The 11429-nt window shown below is 46.2% G+C and overlaps 2 non-coding genes across 2 annotated transcripts; both read left to right on the top strand.

Annotated features, from left to right (window-relative positions):
- The first annotated feature begins 839 nt into the window (after nucleotides 1–839).
- TRNAM-CAU (transfer RNA methionine (anticodon CAU)) lies at nucleotides 840–912 on the top strand. The gene has a single exon. It is a non-coding gene; the product is annotated as a tRNA-Met (tRNA).
- Nucleotides 913–1938: 1026 nt separating this feature from the next.
- TRNAM-CAU (transfer RNA methionine (anticodon CAU)) lies at nucleotides 1939–2011 on the top strand. The gene has a single exon. It is a non-coding gene; the product is annotated as a tRNA-Met (tRNA).
- Nucleotides 2012–11429: the final 9418 nt, after the last annotated feature.

Genomic DNA, 11429 nt, shown 5'->3' with positions numbered 1-11429 from the left:
TGTCCAAAATCTATTGTGGTCAGAATTTTTTGCTGCAAAGACAAATCCAAGCTAGACTGACTGTATGCATGGCTTGTGTCGACCTTTCAATGCATGAATTATTACAGAAAAAGTGGCAATCCCATAGCAGGAATCGAACCAGTAAACTAAGAATACTGGTTGCTTGGTCAAATGGGATAACGCAAAGAGTCACAGAAAAAATGAGAGGCGTTTAATAAAAAAAAAAAAAAAGAGTGTTGCTTTGATTAAAAAACTTTTTCCTTTCAACAGTTTAAACTTGACTCATTTGAACAGTAGTTAGGAGCTAGTGGCTTTTTCTGATGATTATGAGGTTTTCCCTCAGATAGGGTACAGTTCACTCCTTTTCTTTGACTGGGGAGCTTGAGAACTTTGCCATTCAGTTGTTAAATTCTACAGATTAGAATGGAAATTGGAGGCCAAAGGACAGGCCATACGAGTTTTTGAGTTCTACCACATTTTGAAGTAAAAAATGATAGTTGAGAATAGTTTGAGCTATGAAACCTATAAAAGTGTTGTGCAAGAGTTGGAAATGAAGTGCCAAGACCCTAACGTTTTGCAACTTTGGCTGCAAAGTGCAAATTTTACCTGAACTGCTTTTTTATGCAAACAACTGTGTCGGCCTTTGAATGTCAGAGATAGTACAGAAAAAGCAGCATTCCCATACCGGGAGTCGAACCCAGGCCGCCTGGGTGAAAACCAGGAATCCTAACCACTAGACCATATGAGAAGTGTTGTTCTCTCAAGACGTTGTCAATGTGGAAAAACAAGAACTTAATTGCTTTCAGTAAGTAAGTTTGGCACATCCTTGCTAGAAGCTTGCCTCGTTAGCGCAGTAGGTAGCGCGTCAGTCTCATAATCTGAAGGTCGTGAGTTCGATCCTCACACGGGGCACTATGCTTTTGATATTTTGTCTCCATCTTGACTAGACAGCCAGAACTGTATCCACTCAGTACCAAAAAGCGTCAGATATAAAGGAAGGGGGTTTTGGATCCTTTGAAACCAAACAGTTAAAAGTCAAAAGTAAAAATGATTTGTGATATGAATTCAAATAGAGTATTGAGCAAAAGAATGGAATGAATGTCCAAAATCTATTGTGGTCAGAATTTTTTGCTGCAAAGACAAATCCAAGCTAGACTGACTGTATGCATGGCTTGTGTCGACCTTTCAATGCATGAATTATTACAGAAAAAGTGGCAATCCCATAGCAGGAATCGAACCAGTAAACTAAGAATACTGGTTGCTTGGTCAAATGGGATAACGCAAAGAGTCACAGAAAAAATGAGAGGCGTTTAATAAAAAAAAAAAAAAAGAGTGTTGCTTTGATTAAAAAACTTTTTCCTTTCAACAGTTTAAACTTGACTCATTTGAACAGTAGTTAGGAGCTAGTGGCTTTTTCTGATGATTATGAGGTTTTCCCTCAGATAGGGTACAGTTCACTCCTTTTCTTTGACTGGGGAGCTTGAGAACTTTGCCATTCAGTTGTTAAATTCTACAGATTAGAATGGAAATTGGAGGCCAAAGGACAGGCCATACGAGTTTTTGAGTTCTACGACATTTTGAAGTAAAAAATGATAGTTGAGAATAGTTTGAGCTATGAAACCTATAAAAGTGTTGTGCAAGAGTTGGAAATGAAGTGCCAAGACCCTAACGTTTTGCAACTTTGGCTGCAAAGTGCAAATTTTACCTGAACTGCTTTTTTATGCAAACAACTGTGTCGGCCTTTGAATGTCAGAGATAGTACAGAAAAAGCAGCATTCCCATACCGGGAGTCGAACCCAGGCCGCCTGGGTGAAAACCAGGAATCCTAACCACTAGACCATATGAGAAGTGTTGTTCTCTCAAGACGTTGTCAATGTGGAAAAACAAGAACTTAATTGCTTTCAGTAAGTAAGTTTGGCACATCCTTGCTAGAAGCTTGCCTCGTTAGCGCAGTAGGTAGCGCGTCAGTCTCATAATCTGAAGGTCGTGAGTTCGATCCTCACACGGGGCACTATGCTTTTGATATTTTGTCTCCATCTTGACTAGACAGCCAGAACTGTATCCACTCAGTACCAAAAAGCGTCAGATATAAAGGAAGGGGGTTTTGGATCCTTTGAAACCAAACAGTTAAAAGTCAAAAGTAAAAATGATTTGTGATATGAATTCAAATAGAGTATTGAGCAAAAGAATGGAATGAATGTCCAAAATCTATTGTGGTCAGAATTTTTTGCTGCAAAGACAAATCCAAGCTAGACTGACTGTATGCATGGCTTGTGTCGACCTTTCAATGCATGAATTATTACAGAAAAAGTGGCAATCCCATAGCAGGAATCGAACCAGTAAACTAAGAATACTGGTTGCTTGGTCAAATGGGATAACGCAAAGAGTCACAGAAAAAATGAGAGGCGTTTAATTAAAAAAAAAAAAAAAAAAAAAAAAAAAAAAAGAGTGTTGCTTTGATTAAAAAACTTTTTCCTTTCAACAGTTTAAACTTGACTCATTTGAACAGTAGTTAGGAGCTAGTGGCTTTTTCTGATGATTATGAGGTTTTCCCTCAGATAGGGTACAGTTCACTCCTTTTCTTTGACTGGGGAGCTTGAGAACTTTGCCATTCAGTTGTTAAATTCTACAGATTAGAATGGAAATTGGAGGCCAAAGGACAGGCCATACGAGTTTTTGAGTTCTACGACATTTTGAAGTAAAAAATGATAGTTGAGAATAGTTTGAGCTATGAAACCTATAAAAGTGTTGTGCAAGAGTTGGAAATGAAGTGCCAAGACCCTAACGTTTTGCAACTTTGGCTGCAAAGTGCAAATTTTACCTGAACTGCTTTTTTATGCAAACAACTGTGTCGGCCTTTGAATGTCAGAAATAGTACAGAAAAAGCAGCATTCCCATACCGGGAGTCGAACCCAGGCCGCCTGGGTGAAAACCAGGAATCCTAACCACTAGACCGTATGAGAAGTGTTGTTCTCTCAAGACGTTGTCAATGTGGAAAAACAAGAACTTAGTTGCTTTCAGTAAGTAAGTTTTGCACATCCTTGCTAGAAGCTTTCCTCGTTAGCGTAGTAGGTAGCGCGTCAGTCTCATAATCTGAAGGTCGTGAGTTCGATCCTCACACGGGGCACTATGCTTTTGATATTTTGTCTCCATCTTGACTAGACAGCCAGAACTGTATCCACTCAGTACCAAAAAGCGTCAGATATAAAGGAAGGGGGTTTTGGATCCTTTGAAACCAAACAGTTAAAAGTCAAAAGTAAAAATGATTTGTGATATGAATTCAAATAGAGTATTGAGCAAAAGAATGGAATGAATGTCCAAAATCTATTGTGGTCAGAATTTTTTGCTGCAAAGACAAATCCAAGCTAGACTGACTGTATGCATGGCTTGTGTCGACCTTTCAATGCATGAATTATTACAGAAAAAGTGGCAATCCCATAGCAGGAATCGAACCAGTAAACTAAGAATACTGGTTGCTTGGTCAAATGGGATAACGCAAAGAGTCACAGAAAAAATGAGAGGCGTTTAATAAAAAAAAAAAAAAAAGAGTGTTGCTTTGATTAAAAAACTTTTTCCTTTCAACAGTTTAAACTTGACTCATTTGAACAGTAGTTAGGAGCTAGTGGCTTTTTCTGATGATTATGAGGTTTTCCCTCAGATAGGGTACAGTTCACTCCTTTTCTTTGACTGGGGAGCTTGAGAACTTTGCCATTCAGTTGTTAAATTCTACAGATTAGAATGGAAATTGGAGGCCAAAGGACAGGCCATACGAGTTTTTGAGTTCTACGACATTTTGAAGTAAAAAATGATAGTTGAGAATAGTTTGAGCTATGAAACCTATAAAAGTGTTGTGCAAGAGTTGGAAATGAAGTGCCAAGACCCTAACGTTTTGCAACTTTGGCTGCAAAGTGCAAATTTTACCTGAACTGCTTTTTTATGCAAACAACTGTGTCGGCCTTTGAATGTCAGAGATAGTACAGAAAAAGCAGCATTCCCATACCGGGAGTCGAACCCAGGCCGCCTGGGTGAAAACCAGGAATCCTAACCACTAGACCATATGAGAAGTGTTGTTCTCTCAAGACGTTGTCAATGTGGAAAAACAAGAACTTAATTGCTTTCAGTAAGTAAGTTTGGCACATCCTTGCTAGAAGCTTGCCTCGTTAGCGCAGTAGGTAGCACGTCAGTCTCATAATCTGAAGGTCGTGAGTTCGATCCTCACACGGGGCACTATGCTTTTGATATTTTGTCTCCATCTTGACTAGACAGCCAGAACTGTATCCACTCAGTACCAAAAAGCGTCAGATATAAAGGAAGGGGGTTTTGGATCCTTTGAAACCAAACAGTTAAAAGTCAAAAGTAAAAATGATTTGTGATATGAATTCAAATAGAGTATTGAGCAAAAGAATGGAATGAATGTCCAAAATCTATTGTGGTCAGAATTTTTTGCTGCAAAGACAAATCCAAGCTAGACTGACTGCATGCATGGCTTGTGTCGACCTTTCAATGCATGAATTATTACAGAAAAAGTGGCAATCCCATAGCAGGAATCGAACCAGTAAACTAAGAATACTGGTTGCTTGGTCAAATGGGATAACGCAAAGAGTCACAGAAAAAATGAGAGGCGTTTAATAAAAAAAAAAAAAAAAAAAAAAAAAAAAAGAGTGTTGCTTTGATTAAAAAACTTTTTCCTTTCAACAGTTTAAACTTGACTCATTTGAACAGTAGTTAGGAGCTAGTGGCTTTTTCTGATGATTATGAGGTTTTCCCTCAGATAGGGTACAGTTCACTCCTTTTCTTTGACTGGGGAGCTTGAGAACTTTGCCATTCAGTTGTTAAGTTCTACAGATTAGAATGGAAATTGGAGGCCAAAGGACAGGCCATACGAGTTTTTGAGTTCTACGACATTTTGAAGTAAAAAATGATAGTTGAGAATAGTTTGAGCTATGAAACCTATAAAAGTGTTGTGCAAGAGTTGGAAATGAAGTGCCAAGACTAGTGATGAGCGAGTACTAAAAAGCTCGGGTGCTCGAAGCTCGGGCCGAGCCTCCCAAGATACTCGTGTACTCGGCCCAAGCAACGAGCACAATGTTATCCTATGGGAGACCCGAGTATTTTTGTGAAATGACCCCCCGGCAGCATGGAGAAACCCTAAAAATGTCACAAAAGTCTCAGAAGAGTGCTCAAATGACATGGCAACAGCATGGGGAAGACCCCTTGAAGCATTTATCACTGAAAAGTCACAGCTGTGAACAATTTTGTCCGCGTTTTACGCCATTTTTACGGACTCACCAGAAAACCTTCCAAAATGACCCCAAAATGATTTTTCATGGCGGAAATGTTAAGGGCACATACCCAATAGTGAGATAGAGCTGGTGTATGTTACTTTTTGAGATTAATACATGAAAGATTTTACGTGAAAACATTGTGTGGCACTCCGATGTCCCTGAGAAGAGACGTACATGAAGGCCTCTTGAGTCTAATGTGCCCATTTTGAGGAAGTGAGTCTTTGTAGTATTTTCCTTTGCCAGGGCAGTCCAAAATTGTGAGGTTCACCAATGCCCCTGCATACAGACGTGCATGAGGGCCTCAAAACATTAAGTGTCCATTGTCAGGAAGTGGGTGTATTATAGTATAGCCCTTAGGCAGGGCAGCCAAAAATTGGGAGGCTCCACGTTGTCCCTGGATAGAGACGTGCATGATGGCCTGTAAACCTGAAGTGCCCATTGTAAGGAAGTGGGTCTATTGTAGTATAGCCCTTAGGCAGGGCAGCCAAAAATTGGGAGGCTCCACGTTGTCCCTGGATAGAGACGTGCATGAGGGCCTGTAAACCTGAAGTGCCCATTGTAAGGAAGTGGGTCTATTGTAGTATAGCCCTTAGGCAGGGCAGCCAAAAATTGGGAGGCTCCACGTTGTCCCTGGATAGAGACGTGCATGAGGGCCTGTAAACCTGAAGTGCACATTGTAAGGAAGTGGGTGTATTATAGTATAGCCCTTAGGCAGGGCAGCCAAAAATTGGGAGGCTCCACATTGTCCCTGGATAGAGACGTGCATGAGGGCCTGTAAACCTGAAGTGCCCATTGTAAGGAAGTGGGTGTATTATAGTATAGCCCTTAGGCAGGGCAGCCAAAAATTGGGAGGCTCCACATTGTCCATGGATAGAGACGTGCATGAGGGCCTGTAAACCTGAAGTGCCCATTGTAAGGAAGTGGGTGTATTATAGTATAGCCCTTAGGCAGGGCAGCCAAAAATTGGGAGGCTCCACATTGTCCCTGGATAGAGACGTGCATGATGGCCTGTAAACCTGAAGTGCCCATTGTAAGGAAGTGGGTCTATTGTAGTATAGCCCTTAGGCAGGGCAGCCAAAAATTGGGAGGCTCCACGTTGTCCCTGGATAGAGACGTGCATGAGGGCCTGTAAACCTGAAGTGCCTATTGTAAGGAAGTGGGTCTATTGTAGTATAGCCCTTAGGCAGGGCAGCCAAAAATTGGGAGGCTCCACGTTGTCCCTGGATAGAGACGTGCATGAGGGCCTGTAAACCTGAAGTGCCCATTGTAAGAAAGTGGGTGTATTATAGTATAGCCCTTAGGCAGGGCAGCCAAAAATTGGGAGGCTCCACATTGTCCCTGGATAGAGACGTGCATGAGGGCCTGTAAACCTGAAGTGCCCATTGTAAGGAAGTGGGTGTATTATAGTATAGCCCTTAGGCAGGGCAGCCAAAAATTGGGAGGCTCCACGTTGTCCCTGGATAGAGACGTGCATGAGGGCCTGTAAACCTGAAGTGCCCATTGTAAGGAAGTGGGTGTATTATAGTATAGCCCTTAGGCAGGGCAGCCAAAAATTGGGAGGCTCCACATTGTCCCTGGATAGAGACGTGCATGAGGGCCTGTAAACCTGAAGTGCCCATTGTAAGGAAGTGGGTGTATTATAGTATAGCCCTTAGGCAGGGCAGCCAAAAATTTGGAGGCTCCACGTTGTCCCTGGATAGAGACGTGCATGAGGGCCTGTAAACCTGAAGTGCCCATTGTAAGGAAGTGGGTGTATTATAGTATAGCCCTTAGGCAGGGCAGCCAAAAATTGGGAGGCTCCACATTGTCCCTGGATAGAGACGTGCATGAGGGCCTGTAAACCTGAAGTGCCCATTGTAAGGAAGTGGGTGTATTATAGTATAGCCCTTAGGCAGGGCAGCCAAAAATTGGGAGGCTCCACGTTGTCCCTGGATAGAGACCTGTTAGGTTCTTAGTGCCTCCGTGCTTGCATTTAAAAACCGCACGTGTGTGCCTGTTGGTGGCAGCTTTCCGCTGCATTTGTGTGAGTTTTGCAAAAACTTGGATATAACGCACAAGTCTAGTGAATACACATCAGCACAGCATTGCAAAATGCGCAAGGGCGTTGTCAACGAACAAGGAAGTGGACGTGATGGTGGTGCAGGCAGAGACCGAGGTTGTGTGCAAGCTCTAATTTCGCCACAACAAAGGGCCACATCTAGTCGCTCGCACGTCCTGTCCCAAATTCTTGGGGACCGCAGCAGTACACCGCTCTTGAACCAAGACCAGTGTCAACAGGTTGTTAGTTGGATAGCGGATAATGCTTCCAGTCAGATTGGCACCACCACAAACACTCTGTCTTCCACACGGTCAAGTGTCAGTAGCCGTGATACTGCACCGCACATTTCAGAACCTGATCCTCCTTCCTACCACCAAGCCGAGTACACATCCACGGACATTACTGATCCCACACTTGGACACTCGGAAGAGCTGTTCGTTCACGTTTCCATTCACAAATTCTGGCCTCTCGCCAGCTCCTGTTGAAGTGGGCCATGACGAGATTGTATGTACAGATGCCCAAATATTTGAGCAGCCACGTTCTCACGAAGTTGGCAACGTGTCTCAACAAGGGGTGGACGATGATGAGACACAATTGTCAGGAAGTCAGGAGGAGGAGCAGGGTGCGGAAGAGGAAGACGACGTGGTGGATGATCCAGTAACTGACCCAACCTGGCAGGAGGATATGCAGAGCGAGGACAGCAGTGCACAGGGGGAGGGAGGCGTAGCATCACAACAGGCAGTAAGAAGCAGAGTGGTGGCCCCAGGCAGACGTCAGGCAACTGTTCCCCGGAACAACACGACACAAGGTGCCTGTACAAATGTTAGGTCTTCCCGAGTCTGGCTGTAATACTATTGTATGTATTGAGGATTTCGATTGCGTTAGGGCAATGACAACCAGAGACGAGTTCTTGGTGCAAGACGTTTATAATATGCAACCAGCAAATATGTACATAAACGGAACAAAAACACAGTAGAACATAAATACAGGAAATACCTTCCAGGGACGGAGCGAAAGGGAATTCCCGGGACCGCGCACCGGACTCCCCCAGGGAGACCACCAAGAGCGAACCCCTATACAGGGACTGTCTGGCAATCACCCCAGAAGCCCTAAATGCGCAGCAGCCGGGACACAAAAGGGCAATAGGTAAGTCCAAAAATGTCCGTACGTGATGTGAGTCCAGAGTGGTATTAAACGGAAGGAACCGGGCAGAAGTGCCGACCAAAGACGGCAAACGGAGTCCGGGCACAGCTAGATGATACCAGATGAAGTCCAGAGTCGGTGTCGGTTGTTTTCCAAGAGGATCCGAATAACAATCAGGAACCAAAAGCAGCAGGGCAGGAGCACACAGGAAGCAGTATACTCAGGCACTGGACTAAGCTTTAGGGGCGGCTTTTAAACAGATGGACAGGAAGTAGGGCAACAGAACAGAAAACTCCATGTTAACAAAGGGCAAGCTCTTTCAAAAGAAAACTGGAAAACCCGGAACTCTGACACTGGCAGTTTTTTAAGTTGGCTCCAGATGATTCTAAAAAGGCCATTTGCAACACCTGCCATGCCAGCATCAGCAGGGGTTACCAAAACTAGCAGCCTGACCACCACCAGCATGATCAGGCACATGTCAGCCAAGCACCCGACTTTGTGGGAAGTACAACAGAGTCGAGGAGCAGTGCTTGCTGATGTCACTGCTACGTCTTCGCTGGTTGTGCATGCGAGCCAATCCCCTGTCCATGCTGCCTGCGAACAAGCCTCCTCCACTCCTGCACCTGCAGTTGCCTACGCAGAAAGAACACCATCATCAAGCACGTCCTTGTCCCAGCGCAACGTTCAGTTATCCATTCAGCAAACCTTTGAACGCAGGCGCAAATACACTGCCAACACCCCACATGCCACAGTTCTAAATGCTAACATTTCGCGACTGCTTGCGCTGGAAATGTTGCCTTTTAGGCTGGTTGAGACAGAAGCATTCCGCGACCTGATGGTGGCAGCTGTCCCACGTTACTCGGTCCACAGCTGCCACTATTTCTCCCGGTGTGCCGTCCCCGCATTGCATAACCACGTGTCACAAAACATCACACGTGCCCTGAACAATGCTGTTTCAGCCAAAGTCCACCTAACCACAGACACGTGGACAAGTGCATGTGGGCAAGGCTGCTACATCTCGTTGACGTCACACTGGGTTAATATTGTGCAAGCTGGGACCCAGTCTGAGCGAGGGACGGAACACGTCCTTCACACACCAAGTTTTGCAGGCCCTACCTCAGTCAGGGTTTCACACACACTCTACAGCTCCGGAATGTCATGCTCCTCAGCCTCCTCCTCCTCCTGCGCATCCTGATCCACTTTACCCTCCACACGAGTCCCAAGCTGGAAGTGTCGCGGGCGGAGGAGGGGACGGTGCGCTCTCTCACTGCTCGGGTCCGGCTGACGCTGCTCTACAGCTGCTGCTGCTCGTTGGCTCGAGCGATGGCCGGATCCCGGGGACTCGAGCGGCGCTACTCGCCCGTGAGTGAAAAGGGGTGGTTTGGGTTTTGGGGATATTGTCCGTGACGCCACCCACGGTTGTGGTGATTGTGTGGACACCACCGCTGCTCTGGACGGGGATCCCGGGAGCCTGTGACAGGGAGCAGCTTTGTTGTTATTTCTCCCCTCCGTGGGTAGGGGGGTTGGTTGTCCCGGGGCCTGGTGATGGGGTAGACATGGATGACAGGCGGGTTGCGGGGCCTGATGAGGTGCAGGGTCGCAGGGGCAGCGCTGTGCCGCACGGCACGGAGGTACTCACTCAGCCCAATGAAGATGACACAGTTCACGGTAAAACAAGTGGCTGGATGGACGGGTCACTCGGACGGCTGCGGTTGTTCCTCCCTGCAGGTTAGTGATGACTGTCTCTCCCTGCACCTAAGTTAAGTGTTGGTAGTGATGGTTTCCCAACGGTAACCCGCTCCCCGACCTGGATATGGGCCGGAGGAGCCCCTTTTGCCCACAGGCGCTGGCCCTGGGAGACGGTTGCCCTTGGCGGTGGCTGTGTCTCCCCTTCACGGTTGTACGGTTGCCTTCTATCTGGACTTGGCTGTTTGGAAACCCTGAGGTTCCCTTCACTAACGGATTTGTCAAATTCACGGCGACACCAAGCCTTGCCGGGATCCGAAAGTCCTCTGCCAATGGTGCTGGCTTCTCTTTGTATACCGGTCCGGTACGGCCGGGTCACCACCCGTCCACGGTCCTTACGGCAGACTCCAATCGGCCTCCACTGCAGACGGTCACCACATCCTGCCAACCTTGCTGTCCTGTCCGGGCCACACACCCGGACCAACTTCAGGCTCTTTGCTGTCACTTTTCTCCTCTCTACTACTTTCCTCCTTCCACTTCCTTAGCTTAACTCTCACTGCCTGTGTTTTCCCTCCTCCTCGGTGGGTGGAGACCAACCGCCTGGCTCCACACCCTGGTGTGGACAACAGCCCCTGGGGAAGGCAACAAGGATTTTGTGTTTTGACTATGATATGCCTGCAGGGAGTGTGGGGTGTTTAAGTGTTGGGCTCTGTGGCCCCTGGCTTGTCCAGGGCGACACAGAAGCACTGCAGCACTGCCTCGGCGAAGCGGCAACAGGCAGTGCTGAAGCTAATCTGCATAGGTGACAAACCCCACAATGCAGAAGAGGTGTGGACAGCTCTGAAACAGCAGGCAGATCACTGGCTCACAACTCTGAACCTAAAGCCAGGAAAGGTCGTGTGTGACAATGGCCGGAACCTGGTGGCGGCTTTGAGGCGAGGCCAGCTGACACATGTTCCATGCGTGGCCCATGTGTTCAACCTCGTGGTTCAGCGGTTTCTAAAGTCATACTCAGAGCTGTCTGATTTGCTGGTAAAAGTTCGCCTCCTGTCTGCACATTTTCGAAAGTCACCTACTGCTTCAGCCGGCCTTGCCGGCTTAAGACTAGAGTTGAGCGCGGTTCGTGGTTCGTGGTTCTCCAGTTCGCAGCTCGAGTGATTTTGGGGCATGTTCTAGATCGAACTAGAACTCGAGCTTTTTGCAAAAGCTCGATAGTTCTAGAAACGTTCGAGAACGGTTCTAGCAGCCAAAAAACAGCTAAATCCTAGCTTGGTTTC

This window comes from Anomaloglossus baeobatrachus, chromosome 4 (assembly GCF_048569485.1).
Source record: "Anomaloglossus baeobatrachus isolate aAnoBae1 chromosome 4, aAnoBae1.hap1, whole genome shotgun sequence".
Classification (NCBI taxonomy): domain Eukaryota; kingdom Metazoa; phylum Chordata; class Amphibia; order Anura; family Aromobatidae; genus Anomaloglossus; species Anomaloglossus baeobatrachus.
This window is presented reverse-complemented; position numbering and strand designations above follow the sequence as displayed.